Genomic DNA, 14,203 nt, shown 5'->3' with positions numbered 1-14,203 from the left:
GGAACATAGAGATTATTAAAATGAAATAAACAGTTTTAATTGAATACAAATCCCTCTTAATCCTATTACCAACTCTTAATTCCCTGGAGCACTTTTGATTGCTAATACTTCTTGTTACATAATATGTAGGCACAGCTAGTTTCCCAGGTGAGGCCTTAAGAAGAAAAGGCAAGTGATAGGTCAGAAAAACCCGTGGCTAGAATCCCTCCTTAACTGACAGTGAGATCTTGTACAGTCTCTCTAATTCTTTGAACTTTTGTTTCCTCCTCAAAAAAGTTCTAATAATGACACTTCTCTTTCCCATAGGCTGTTGCAAAGATCAAATGAGAATTCATGGGAAAGTATGTGGAAGCAGTTCAAGCTTATGTGAATCTTAGATGTTGCTAGAAGTGGTTCAGAGTGTGGCTATGATTGAGCTGTGTCATTCTTGAAATTATAATTACCAAGAGTGTAGTAGTAAAAGGAAAACCTTGTGTAATTAAGTGTATGTTTTACAAATATTACCATGGCTTTCTGAGAGTCCTAAACAAAGTAGAATGAGGATGACTTCTTACAGTCTCCATGTTTTTGTAAGTATCCAGCTGCTGTTAGTAATCGCCTGGACTAGAAGACCTGCCAGCCCTGCTCCTAACCCCCCCAACGTAGGTATGTTTGAAACTTTAGGGGCATTGTAATTACAGCTTGTATAGTGGAATATTAACATAATTTTAATTTTGGAAAAGCTGTTCCCAGACAGAAGCTAGCTAATTTTGCCATGCGTGTAAAAAATAATCATTCCAAAGCAATAAGAATTTTTTAAGCATTTTTTTTCTTGTAAAGCTGTACTAAGGTAGATACTAGTTTTTTTCCTGACAGGCTTGGCAGAATGAACTGTCTGTGCAGGAACCAGGCAGTCCACATTTAACGGATATTTGTTAGTCCCCACTATGTGTCTCAGGTGCCGTTCTTCAGAGGTAAACATGAAAAGATTGTCTTCTCTCACAGAATTTGTGTTTGAGTGAAGAAAATGATAAAATATAATTTTCAGAGACCGAGAAGTGCTATACAAACATAATACAGAAAGTGGAGTTGAAGGTTGGTGATTGGCAATAGCATGGGAGGGGGAAGACGTGAATGCTAAGAGATATCGCTCAGAATATTATGAACAGGAGTAGTGTGGGTAGAGCTAGGAGCATGTGCAAGGCCTTAAGGCATAGTGGGAGGTGAGTGGTGGCTGGTGGGAGAAGAGGGTGAAGAGGTAGGCAGAGCCCATGGGGATAGGATTTGGCAGGTCACTGTAAGTAATCTGGTGAATTCTAAGTGAAACAGGACACCAGAGGAGGGTTTTAAGTAGGGAAATGATAATTTTTTAATCGCCTTATTGAGATCAAATTTACACAACCTAAAATTCACCCATTTGAAGTGTGTGAGTCAGTGATTTTCAGTATATTTAGAGTTGTGCAGCCATGACCATGATCTAATTTGAGAACCTGATTTGTTTTTAAAAAGATCATTCTGGCGTGTGGAGAATGGACTATAGAGGGGCAAAAGTAGAAAGGACGATCAGTTAGGAGGTTACTGTTATTATCCAGGTGAGAGAGGTTTCCGAAGTGACCAAAGGAAAGTTTGCATTCCTTCACTCCTTCACTGCATCACTTCCTAACTACCAGTCAAGGCCCCGTAGTGTGCTAGGTACTGTTTGAGAGGCTAGGTCTCCAGTGGTGAATGAGGCAGGCGTGATCCCTGCCCTGTGGATCATGCCCCTGTGGGACCGTGCATGGCAAACTCATCCCTCTGGGCTTCACCACCTGCTCAGGCATTTCATTTGAAGAATGGAGAACTCAGCATATCAAAAGTCAACATACAAAGAACTTTTCTTACTCCACCTATACTGACAGTGAAAAAGCCCTCCGGGACTTCAGCCCATCCTGCTGTCCAGAGGCTGGCCCTGTGGTGAAATGTCTAGTATGAGCATGCATGGCGTGTGACAGTGTGGAGGGGAGCAGTCAGGCAGAAAGATCAAAGACCCCTTTCCATTTCTCTAGGGAGTGTTGCAGGGAGTATAGACTATCCTAGCTGTTTCGTACATGGGCAGCAGAGAAAGTCATTTACGGAGTACTCTGCATTTATACTCAACATAACCACTTCCTCCCCAGCATCTAATGGGTCTACAATGTGTGCTCTAACTCGGTGGCTGAGTTCTGCTGCCAGATGTTTTCTCAACTTTCAATCCCAGGAAGCCTTCCTCCAACACTCATGCAAACTGGTTCAAAGGTGCTGCGTTAAAATCAGATCTTTCAGAGCATGCACTGCTGTAAAATTTTGGAAATTTTAGTCAAAGCATAATCAAAATAATAAGCTAAGCCTGAGCATCTACTAAGGGGAAAATAATGAATGAATACTTAAGCACTATTGCCGATCTTACTGTTTTAAGAAGACATAATTAAAAAGAAAATATGGGACTGTGAATATTCTTCATTTCCCCCTAGGTGGTTCTTCGCTCAAAGAAGAATGAGTGTGCATCATTGTTTTGGTGGATTTGGTGAATCTGTTGAGTCAATGTTAGACCTAATTGTTTAAAAGACCTTTCGTTTTCATTTTTAAGGACTATATTTATTTGAGAAGTACAAGTAATTTTTTTAAATTACATATAATTTCACCATCTTGGGGTGACCCAGTTAACATTGTGATGCACTTCCTTCCGGGCTTTTCTCTGTGTCCATGTGTACTGATGAAATATTTGTGTAAGAATGGCTAGACATGTCTCAGTGACTCTCTGTGCTTGAATTAGCCTGTGTGGTTATTTTTAGATCCATATAATTGAAAGCCTCTGGAAACAGATCCTCTTTCTATTACTTTTGTATTCTTTCCAGGTACATCGTAAGTTTCTGAACTTGGTAGATCTGTGACAAGAGTTAAGCTAACAAATGTGTAAATAAACAAGCCATAAAATATGCTTACTTAATACCCTTATTTTTAACATTTGCTTCTTTAAATGCTTCCAACTATAACAAGATTCATGACAGAATAGAATACATGTATTTATTTCCCTTTTCTTTTTGTATTCCTGCAAAAGAATCAATCCCTGTATTGATTTTTTCCATCTACCTAATAGGAGGATATAGTGAAATAAGGAAAATATTTTCATGAAAGCTTATTGTAAAGAAGAAATTTGTAAGTTCCGGTTACTGATAACAGTGATGTTGGGTGGGTGAACTACTATAGTCTTATGTCTCTATGATATACAAGAGATATTTTCATCTGTCTCTTAGATAACATTTTGCTTTTAGTATAGTAGTAAATTGATTCATGTGGTTTACAAATGCCTTCACCAGACAGTAATAGAAGTGCAGAGCACCATATCTAATGCCGTAATTATTTCTCATACATTGATATTCTCAGGGAATTCTGGGAGCTCAAAACTAGATGATTGTCCGTTCTGATTGATAGGACACAGATAGGTATTATACTGATGCCACTGAACAGCAAATCATTGAAAACAAAGTGCTACAATTTGCCTGCTGCCATCCAGTTCACTGAGTAACTAAGCATCCACATATCCAGCCCCACTGTGAGGTTCAGTGAATATGCATGGGAGCCCACGTGTTGAGGAAGTCCTTCCAGGGCCACTGAGCTCTAACACTTCTCAAAAAGGGCCCAAGGCGGACCCATATTATTGCTGCTGCGTCAGGCAGCTTCAGCATATGTGAAAAGATAGTTAGATCCCGTAGGTCAGGGATGATCCTGTGGTTTGAGTGATTGGAGGAACTCAGCTAAGTCGTGTTTTGGAGCACAGGTTGGGATCTCATGCAATCTTGAAAGCACCACTTGGGGACAGCAGGGCAGGGTATGGCCCCCATAAACACGGACGTGGGAGTTAACAGGTCTGGGTTGGACAGCCAGTCCCACAACTTCTGGGGGATCTAGGATTAGAAACTTAACTCCCTGTGTTTTGTTTTCTATTGCCACATAACATCACCACAAGCTTAGTGACTTAAAACAGCATGCATTTATTATCTCATCGATTTCCATGGTTAGGAGTCTGAGCAGAGTTTAGCTGGATCAGGGTCTCACAAGTCTGCATCAGGGTGTTGGACAGGCTGGATTTCATGTGGAGGCTTGCCTGGGGGAGAATCTGCTTCCCAAGAATCTGCTCATTCAGGTTGTTGGCAGAATTCATTTCCTTGAGGCTATATGGCGGGATGTATGACTGATGTCCCCCTACTTTTTAGTGGCTGTCAGCTGCCCTCAGGTTCTAGAGGCTTCCCATAATTCCTTCCCACATGAGCTTCTCCAGTATGGTGACTTAACCTCATCCAACCCTCAAGCAGAGTCTCTGACTCCAATCTGCCAGAACAGAGTTGTCTTATATAACGTGAAGTAATCCTGGGAGTGACATCCTATCACATTTCCCATATTCTGTTAGAATCAAGTGACAAATCCCTCCCACACTCGGGAGGGAATTACGCAAAGGTGTGAACACCAGGAGGTAGAATCATTGAGGGTTATTTTATGGTTTCTCTGCCACAATCCCTGATCCTAATCTGTAAAGTTGGTATCAAAATACTTCACAAGGTGATTAGATTCAAAATAATAACACTTATGAAGTGTTTGCATGGTGCCTGGGACATAGCATTCAATAAATGTGATGGTGATGGTCAGAATCATTGGTGATAACCAATGAATGTCCTGATTATTACTTTAAGTCTTCCTAAATCATGGCCCTTGTAAGAACTCCTTAGAGTATAGATAATTTCAAGTTTTGAACTTGAGTCTTTCAAAGGATAGCATCAAACCAGTTATCTATGTGATAAAAGGAGAGAAGGCAAAGAAAGACATTGATTATCTAAGGCAGGACATAATTCAAGAATAATATCTAACTTGACTTTGAAATAAATTTTAAGATTTATATTCTTTCTCTGATTGCTTATGCTAAGAAAGAAGTCATAAAGGACTGCTTGTTGTGTAATTCTATGTATATGAAATTATAGAACAGGCAAAAACACAGAGACAGAAAGTCGACAGTGGTTGCCTAGGGCTGCCGGAGAGGAGAGGGATGCTGGGATTGAAGCCTGATGGCTAAGGAGTGCTGGGTTTCTTTTTGGAGTATTGAAAATATTCTAAAATAGATTGTGGTGATGGCTGCACAGCTCTGTGAATATACCAAAAGCCATTGAGTTGTATGCTTTAAACGGTCAATTGTGTAATATGTGAATTATACTCATTATAGCTATTAAAAAAACTTGGCATTCAAATTCTAGTAGCTAATAATGGCTTCAGTCTATAGAGTTAAAAGAGTAAAGCCCAAAGTGAGAGTTTGTTTGTATATATTTGAATAACTTTGCCATTATTTCAAAAGTGAAATTCTTCCCTTTTTTGGATCTAGGGCCAAATGTAAACTCACAAATTGCTTATTTGTATATACTTGCCTTTTGAGATTCAGTACTCAATATTTCTCTTACCCAGTCAAGTTTTAAAATTTACAGAATTGAAATTACTCAGATTGAATTTTCTAAATTTATTTGTGTAAAGAAGAGACAAATTGCAAAATCATTTGAAAGCAGATGGTGAATTTTTCTGAAAAGTGATAGGACATTTGCAGTTTTTATGTGATGATCTAGTTAAATCCATGTGGTTTTTTCTTCTGCTCCTTCTTCTCTTATTATCCCTTCTTCTGGTAGAAAGAGCGGGCTACCCAAGTGCAAATGGCTGGGTTGAGAGTCAGTGGCAATAAAAACCTCAGTTGCTGGACTAGCCAAGCATGTTCTGAATTCTGACCTCTTCAAAACAATATCATTTTTGCATGATTAAGTATGCACAGTTTGTTCCAAAGCATTACCGAGGAAAGCAGGCTGGTCTGTGTCTGGATCGCCATCCTGAGCTTGGTCCTCCTGGTTTGTGAACAAGGATCTAAACACTGAAGGCTTGTAAAGACCATGGATTGGGTCAAGTGCAAGTGGCCACCCCAAGGATGCACACAAAAAAGTGGAGCCAGCCATGCCTTGTTTTTATCGATGACAGCACATCAGATTAGCAGGTCCTCTACTAAAGACCCAGGGCTTGAAGGCCTGCAGCAGGCGCATCAATGCATTTGCAAACTCTAGAATCACCATTAGAAAGTCATTTCCTCCAAAGCTTCCGGGCGGCTGCCTGCCCCCCTCACAGAGCATGGGCAGACTAGGGGATGGACTTCAGTTTTAGAATTATGACTGATTGGAAAATATTTTCAGTGTCTGGAATTCTTGAGCAGGGTGATCACTCCTCCTCCGAGTCCCAGAACAGCTCCCCTACCTCCACTGACAACTGCATGAAAGTATCTTTTCAGTTTGAAATACATTTTCAAAAAATACAGAGAAGATAAAAGAACGATATTTTTTAAAAACCCTAAGATATACCCATTGTTAATACCTTGATATATTAGTGTTTTCCAACAGGAAGAGAAAGTGAACCTCGAATGTGAACTCTACATATAATTTGGAAATTTCTAGTACCCACATTTAAAAAGGTTAAAAGAAACAGGTGAGATGAATTTTAAGAGTACTTTAACTTAATATATACACAACATCATTTCAACATATAATCAACATAAAAATTATTAATGGGCTATTTTACATTCCTTCATAGTATCTTTGAAACCCAGTGTGTATTTTACATGTAATGCACATCTCACCACATTTCAAGTGCAGTATCCACATGTGGCTGGTGCTAGTACTGAACAGGGCAGGGGTGTGTGTTTGTGTGTGTGTGTGTGTGTGTGTGTGTGTGTTGTGTGTGTGTGTGTGTGTGCTGTGAACCTTCACTCAAAATTTGGTTCAGATGCTCTACCAAAGGAGGGAACACCCAGGCTTTCTTATGAGCTTACCCAAATGTGGGTGTGGGACAGAGTTAAGAAGGAGGGGTGAGGCTCAAAAGCCATCGACTGTCAATCATCAAAAAAAAGGAGTTGGACTCTTTTTGTATATGCATCTTTATTATCTATCTATCTATCTATCACATATATGGTACTCTTCCAGATGATGAAAGATATTCAAAACTACATGTTAAAAAAAAATTCATTGTGGGGGGGGTAGTAAGTAAATTGGAAGACACTAAAAGCTTAAGACTTAGTAAAACAAGACTGTGTATATATAGCAAAAGTGCAACAGTTTGGGGAAGGACACACAACAACTCCTCCTACTAGCAAATATGGCCCAATCAATGCCCCTGAAGCAGAACTCGGCACCTGCTGTTCCTTTTCCCAGAATGTTCTCTGCTGAGCCCCCAGCCCCACCCCCCTACTGAGGGCTATGGGGCTCCTCTCTCACATCCTTCAGCTGTCCATCACATCTGATCCCCTCGCCCTCATCTGAGGGAGTCTCCCGTCCATGCTATCTAAATGAACATAGAGCTTCCCTTGCCCATAATTCTCTTCTCTTCCGCTGCTTCACGTTCCTTCATGAAGCTACCATTTCTGGGATTTGTTATTCGTGCTTGCAGTTCATCTCCCTCCATGAATCTGGAAGCTGCATAGGGCAGGGGCTCGAGGCTGTTTTGTCTGCGGCGCTGGGCCAGCCCTTAGAGAAGAGGCTGATGCAGGGTAGGCTCTCAGTTGCTGACTGAGTGCCTGCCTGATTAGGAGGGCAGGAGGAGACGGCCGCCCAAGAGAAGCAAGAAGGCCCTGCTGTTAGTGCCACAGGGTTTTCAGAAAAGACAAAGTCGGGATTTTTCTGTTTTAAGAAAAGAAATTTTGTTTTTAAGTGCCTAGAATAACGTTAGGCTAACTAAGGATTTCTGGAATGCTCTGGGATTTGTTTTAATGAATAAATAGAAATTATATCTAGTTAGCATTAATTTTTATGTGTAAATGGGTACATCCAAATTGTATAAAAGCAGTTCTCTTGAATAATTTAAACCTCCTCTTCACCCCACAAAGCGTTTAGCACATGCTTCCCTCAAAGATTCTATTACTGGGACTAAAACCATGAGGTTGAAATGCAGAATAAGGAAGATTTTTTTTTTCCATTTATGCAGGCATATAAGTGAATATCTCAGAACTGTGCAGACCCAAGAATCCGATATCAAGGATCCTGGGAAAATCAACACAATGGCCTATTCTGATAAAACCTCAGATTTAGGAATGCTTTATTAAAAAGAATATAGGAGGGAGGGAAAGCCTTCCTTATGGTAGAATTCAAATTAATAAATGTAGAAAGAATGATGAAAATAGAAGATCACCATCAGGCCAAGCTATTGTTGTAACAAGTATCAAATTATTGGCTAAAAGTATGATGAGAGAGAGGACATGAACATACTCTCAGAGTATCTCTCTACTAGATACATTAATTCTAACGGAAAAAATAGAAGCTCTCCTGTGGGGAAACGTGGTAGACTCCACCTAAACCAAGTGATCAAAGTCAACATCACCAGTCCTGAGATAACCTGACTCCGTGCACCTCCTGATAGGATTCACTGAGAAAGGGAAAGTGGCACTGGTGTGGGATTCTTTTTTTTTTTTTAAGATTTTATTTATTTATTTGACAGAGAGGGAGATAGCGAGAGCAGGAACACAAGCAGGGGGAGTGGGAGAGGGAGAAGCAGGCTTCCCGCCGAGCAGAGAGCCCGCCGGATGCAGGGCTTGATCCCAGGATCCTGGGAATCACGACCTGAGCTGAAGGCAGAGGCTTAACAACTGAACCACCCAGGCGCCCCTGGTGTGAGATTCTTGACAAAAATGCAGAACCCACGTTTAATCCTTAGGGAACATCAGGCAAACCCAAGTGGAGAGACATTTTACAAAATAACTAATCACTGCATTTCAAAAATGTCAAGATAACAAATGATTAGGGCAGACCAAGAAACTGTCTTTGATCTGAGGCGATTATGGGAGCATGAAATTTAATGCAATGTTCATCCTGGATTGGATCCTGGGCCCGAGAAAGGACACTGGTGGGACAGTTGGCAAAATTTGAATCAGGATAGGGATTAGTTAATAGTATTGTATCAGCATTAATTTCCTGCTTCAGATACTTGTACTAAGATTATCTTAGTATGGATGATGTTAGTACTAGGAGAACCTTGGTAATAGTCATAAGGGAGCTCTTGTACTATTTTGCAATTTTCTTTTTCTGAAATGAATTCAAAATAAAAAATTGAAAACAGAAATAGGTATATTGATTTGGTAATCTGAACCAAGCAGAGGAGTAATGTTCCTAGTAATAATACTGTTATAAGTTGGACTGTGTCCCACCTCCAGTTCACATGCTGAAGTTCTAACACCCGCAGAATATCGCCTTACTTGGCAATGGGGTCATTGTAGATGTAATAAGATGAGAACATACTGAAGTAGGATGGCCTCTTAGGCAGTGTCCTTACAAAAAGGGGAAGTTTGGACACAGGCAGGCACACAGGGAGAATGCCATGTGAAGATTAAGGCAGGGATCGGGGCAATTATGCAGCAGAAGCCAAAGTTCACCAGAGAGTGCCTGCAAACCGCCAGGAGCTTGGAGAGAAACGTGGAACAGATTCTCTCCACAGTCCGCAGAAGAAACCAACCTGGCTGACAGCTTGATCTTGGACTTCCAGCCTCTAGACCGGTGAGACAGTAAGTATCTGTTGTTTACGCCACGTGGCTCGGGGTGCGTTGTGAATTGGCCCTGGCAAACGAATACACGAGTTAACGTGTATTGAGAACGTACAACACCCAAGGCTCTATCTTGGGCTCTTCACATGCATTATCTCATTGCATCTTCACTCTGCCCTTTGCGGTAAGTGCTATTATTTCTTCCAATTAATAGCCGAGAGAACTGATGCTTAGAGTGGTAAGGACTACAGCTCGTTGATGGCCAAGTGGATTAAAACCTCTACAGTCTGACATCCGCATATTCTCAGTGGACTCCTTACTCCTCCAGGCTTTCAATCCCAAAAGTTTCTTATGGGATGTGAAATGGCTGCCTTTAATTAGTTTCTCTTTATATCTTATGTATAAATTCCAGGGATGAAAAATAGTAAAGTACACATGTGGGTGCCAAATCCTGTTTACTCATCCCCCCATTTCTCTACAATCACCCCAGCATGGTGAAATCAAACACCTGCTTATTTGGAAACACTTCACATCCGACGTCTTAGTCCTCCCAAGAAAGGAGCTTTAGTCATCCAAGGAGAGATTCCATTTTGAAAGTGAGTAAATAATTCAAGTGAATATTGGGATTGAATTTCAGTCATTCAAATCATGTGGGGCTGCATCCTGGGGCAGTGGAGCTACTTAAGAAAAGTGGAGAGTAAACGTTTCCTCCATTTGATAGCAAATAATCAGAGAGAATTGCCCACTGGGGTCCGTTTTGTTTGCCTTCTTGAGTCATTCTTTCATTCAGTTAACCTTTATTGAGCATCCCTGGGCTTCCTGGCACCAGGCTCAGCCAGCACCATTGAAGAAGACAGTTCCAGTTTTCAGTTTGTCTCTTATTCAGCGTTGTTCCCAAGGCAAAAAGGGGGAGGTGAAAGCTTTTGAAGTCACATTCCCATTTCCCAGTTCTTAACCCCTCTCCTCATAGGCCTTGTCTTCTGCATGACTGAAGGGAATTTTCTGGCATGTAACAGTGATCCCCCATTCCCCATCTCTAGCCCACATTTCATACATGGGCTCTGAACCCAACTATGGGTTCAGGTTTTAAGCAGTAACGTGATGGGCTCAGATTTTTGTTTTATCCATCACTTTTCTCCTTAAAACCTTTCAATGGCTTTCTGTTGCCGTCATGGTGCAGCCCAAGCTTGACCCTTGAGGACTCACCTACTTCAGTTATTTAGTAGGATTTAGTTCCTGTTTACCCTCCATCCTCGTGTTTTGTTTTTTTTTTTTTCTCTTTCTCCTTTCCTTCTTGTCCTTCACACTATGCATCAGTTCAAAGGAGCTTCCGCTGGTTTCCAAACATGTCTTTCTTCTAGACTTGTGCTCATGTTATTCTCTTTACCTGGTAATTCCTCTTAATTCTTAAAAGTCACAGCATGGATACGTTTTTATTTGGGAACCTATTTTAGTTTCTATTGCTCCTCCAACAAAGTACCGTATATCTAGCTGCTTACAACAATACCCATTTACTATCTCGTAGACCTGAAGGTCAGAGGTCCAGGTGGGCTTGGCTGGGTTCTCTGCTTAGTGTTTCACAAGGCAGGTCTGTGTTCCTTTCTGGAAGCTCTGGAGAACAATCTGCTTCCAGACTCATTCAGGTTCTTGGCAGAATTCAATTCTTTGTGGTTGTAGGAGTGAGGTCCCCATAGCCAGCAATAGCTTGAAGGTTAAATCCTTCTTGTGCTTCATGCATCTGTGACTTCTCCCTCTTCTGCATCTGACTTCTAAGGGTTGGTGTGATTACACTCATTCCACCTGGATCATCTGGGATGATCTCATCCTATTCACGGGTTCTAAGGACTAGGCATGGACATCTTGGGAAAGGCATTATTTTGTCTGCCACTGATGCCCACTTTCAAATCGAGGTTCTGGGTCCCTCCTTTGCAGTCCGGTGGTAGGCACTGTTGGTTGCCTAAACAAGAACCATTTCCCACTCAGCTCCTTCTCTGCTCTCAGGGCCTGCCTCCCACTTCAGAGGGAGAGATTGCCAGATTCTTGTTTTCCCAGCCTCCTGGTAGGTAGGGCATGAGCGTGTCTGCCCAAGGACTCTGGAAAGACTATCTTCTCTGATTAAAAACAAGTGTTAGAGGAGAACTGCCTTTCCAATCCTCAGGCCTGATGAAATGAGGACATGACACGGGAAGCTGCAGTAGCCATCTTGAGGGGAATAGATGAAGACAAAAGCCTGCATACCGAAGCTAGTGGAGAAGAAAGTTGAAAAGAGTCTGAGTTCTTGATGATGTCATCGAATTGCTGAATTTCATCCCGCCACCCCTTACCTCCAGACTTCTTGTTAGGTGCCCTTCTAGCTCCTTTTTGCTCAAGTCACTTTTTAGTGGGATCTCCCTTACTTGCAGCCTGAAGCCTCTGTGAAGGCAAATCCCCAGATAACTCTGCAGAGTTTTCCTTACCTATGCTAACACTTTCCACACTGTACTCTTACTGTCCTAGCTGCTGGCTTCAGCCCTCTTGAGGCTGTAAGATCTTGGAGGCAGCAGACCTGCCCACCTTGCTCATGGATTCTCCCCTGCACCTCTGTGCCTGGCACAGTAAACATGAGTAATTATTTGCTTAATGAATGAATGAGCAAATGAGTGAAAGCCCTCCCTCTCCTTCAATTTTCTTTACCCCAAGCACTTACCACTGTCCCCACAACCAGGGTTGCCATGTGTGTTTGGGCAGGTCGTGTCCTGCACAAAGGGCCCTGGTTGAGGGGTCGAGAGAGCAGAAATCGAGCCTGCTGTCTGCTCAGGAAGCCATGTACCCTGGCATGGGGTTGGGTCTGCCCGGAGGAAGGGACACCTTTTTTCTTATTAGCCTTAAGGTGTTCTAGGGCTAGTAGCAGTGCTGTGGCTGCCCAAATTTTGACTTTTCTTGTCTTAGAGGGTGCATGCCCTTGCTGTTTCTTTTCCACTTTCCTGTGGAGCAGAGGATGCTCTTCAGGTTCCAAGCACCACTTTCCAAGAAGCTGGACAACTATTTTGAGAAGCTGATTAGTATGAAAGTGTTTGTGGGAATCCCTAGGTTTTCATGTGCCACCCCTCGCTGGTGATAGGCTGGTCACTTTAAAAGCAACCTTCTGGGAATTATGACAGGAACAGCCGAAATAGGAGTCAGGAGACCTAGGTTCAAGCTTGAGCCCTGGCATTAATCAGGCTCTGGATGCTTGAGCAAGGAACCAAACTTCTCTCGCCTTCAGGAGAAGGCCGAAATAGGAGTCAGGAGACCTAGGTTCAAGCTTGAGCCCTGGCATTAATCAGGCTCTGGATGCTTGAGCAAGGAACCAAACTTCTCTCGCCTTCATAACTAGAGGTTTTCAAACTGGACCCTGAAGAGTTTAGGGATGTTGAGGTGGGGCCCCAGGGCTCTCAGTGGTGAGTAGGAGGGGGGACTGAATGGGCGGGAGGCTTCAACCAGAACGACTCAGCTTTTGTCTGCTTTACATATAGGACTTTATAGAAAATTAATTTTTAATTATGCAGGAATATGCTAATATGTTCTTCTTGTAAAGAATTAGAACATTGCTGATAAACCTAAAGTCCCTTTGGCCACCATTCTCCCCAGTGCCTGTGTATGGTGGGACTTCATTTAAGATTTCCACTTGAACACAGGGAGTTCAGCTCGAACAAGCTGGGAGACCATGGGTCTGATGAGCCTCTAAGGACCCCAAAAGTGCAAAAAGAGGGATTTCAGAGAAAGAAGTCAGCCATGGCTGGAGGATGTTTTAATAAGCCTGAGCAGAAGCCCGTGCAATGGTTCTGAAACAGAGCACAGCTCTGTGTGCTGTGATCTCGGGGGGATGTCACTGCTGGGTGCTGGCAGTGGACCCAGGAGAGGGCTGATGGGCCAGAGGACACCAATTTCTGAGTCAGGACTGGAAAGCTTAAGTACTTGTCCCGAACCAGCCCTCATCTCCATGTGGAGGGAGGAAGCGGTGGGTTTAGGACTGCTTCTCCTTTTTGGCCTGACTTTATAAACACAGAAACTGCAACTGACATTTGAGGTCTTCTTGCCAGGTGCAGGGTGCTGGGAGCCTGGTTTCCTTACATTCTCACAACATCCCTGGGGAGGCGGTTGGCACTGCTAGCATGCTTGTTTTAGAGGGAAGGAAACTGAGGCCCGGAGAGATTAAGGAATTGCCTAAGGGCACAGAGCTGGTAAATGGGCAGCAGGGATTTGAGCTGAGGTCTCCCTGCCCAGGGCTGGGTGGACACACACCCCCTGTGCTCTGGATCGTCCCAAGCACTGTAGCCCCCATTCCATCAGTGTTTGCCGTGTGCTTGTTGGATGGTGGGTGTGGGAAGGAGGAAATGAACTGGACACTACGGTGTGTCCCAGATTTTCTCCCCAACTTTTCTTCTCCTCCAAACCCCAGGGTCACTGGCAGAATATTCAGCTCTCTGGAACCCGCCATGCTGGGGTTAGCGATTGGCCCTTTTGCAAAGAGCCAGGGAAGCCGCCTGGTGGGCTGGTGGCGAAGGGCCCGGGAGAGATAGTGTACGTTCCTTATGAGAGAGGCAGGGGAGATTAGTGAGCAGCTGCAGAGCCTGGCAGCCGGTCACACACACGGGCCCGCACTGGGCAGAGGGGCTGCGCAGGACCGCGGCGGCTGCCCAGACG

The sequence above is a fragment of the Eumetopias jubatus genome, unplaced genomic scaffold, assembly GCF_037043125.1.
Source record: "Eumetopias jubatus isolate StellerSeaLion01/CBP00866 unplaced genomic scaffold, mEumJub1_p1.0 scaffold_5, whole genome shotgun sequence".
Classification (NCBI taxonomy): Eukaryota; Metazoa; Chordata; class Mammalia; order Carnivora; family Otariidae; genus Eumetopias; species Eumetopias jubatus.
The sequence above is the reverse complement of the archived record's forward strand: the minus strand, read 5'-3'. Positions refer to the sequence as shown.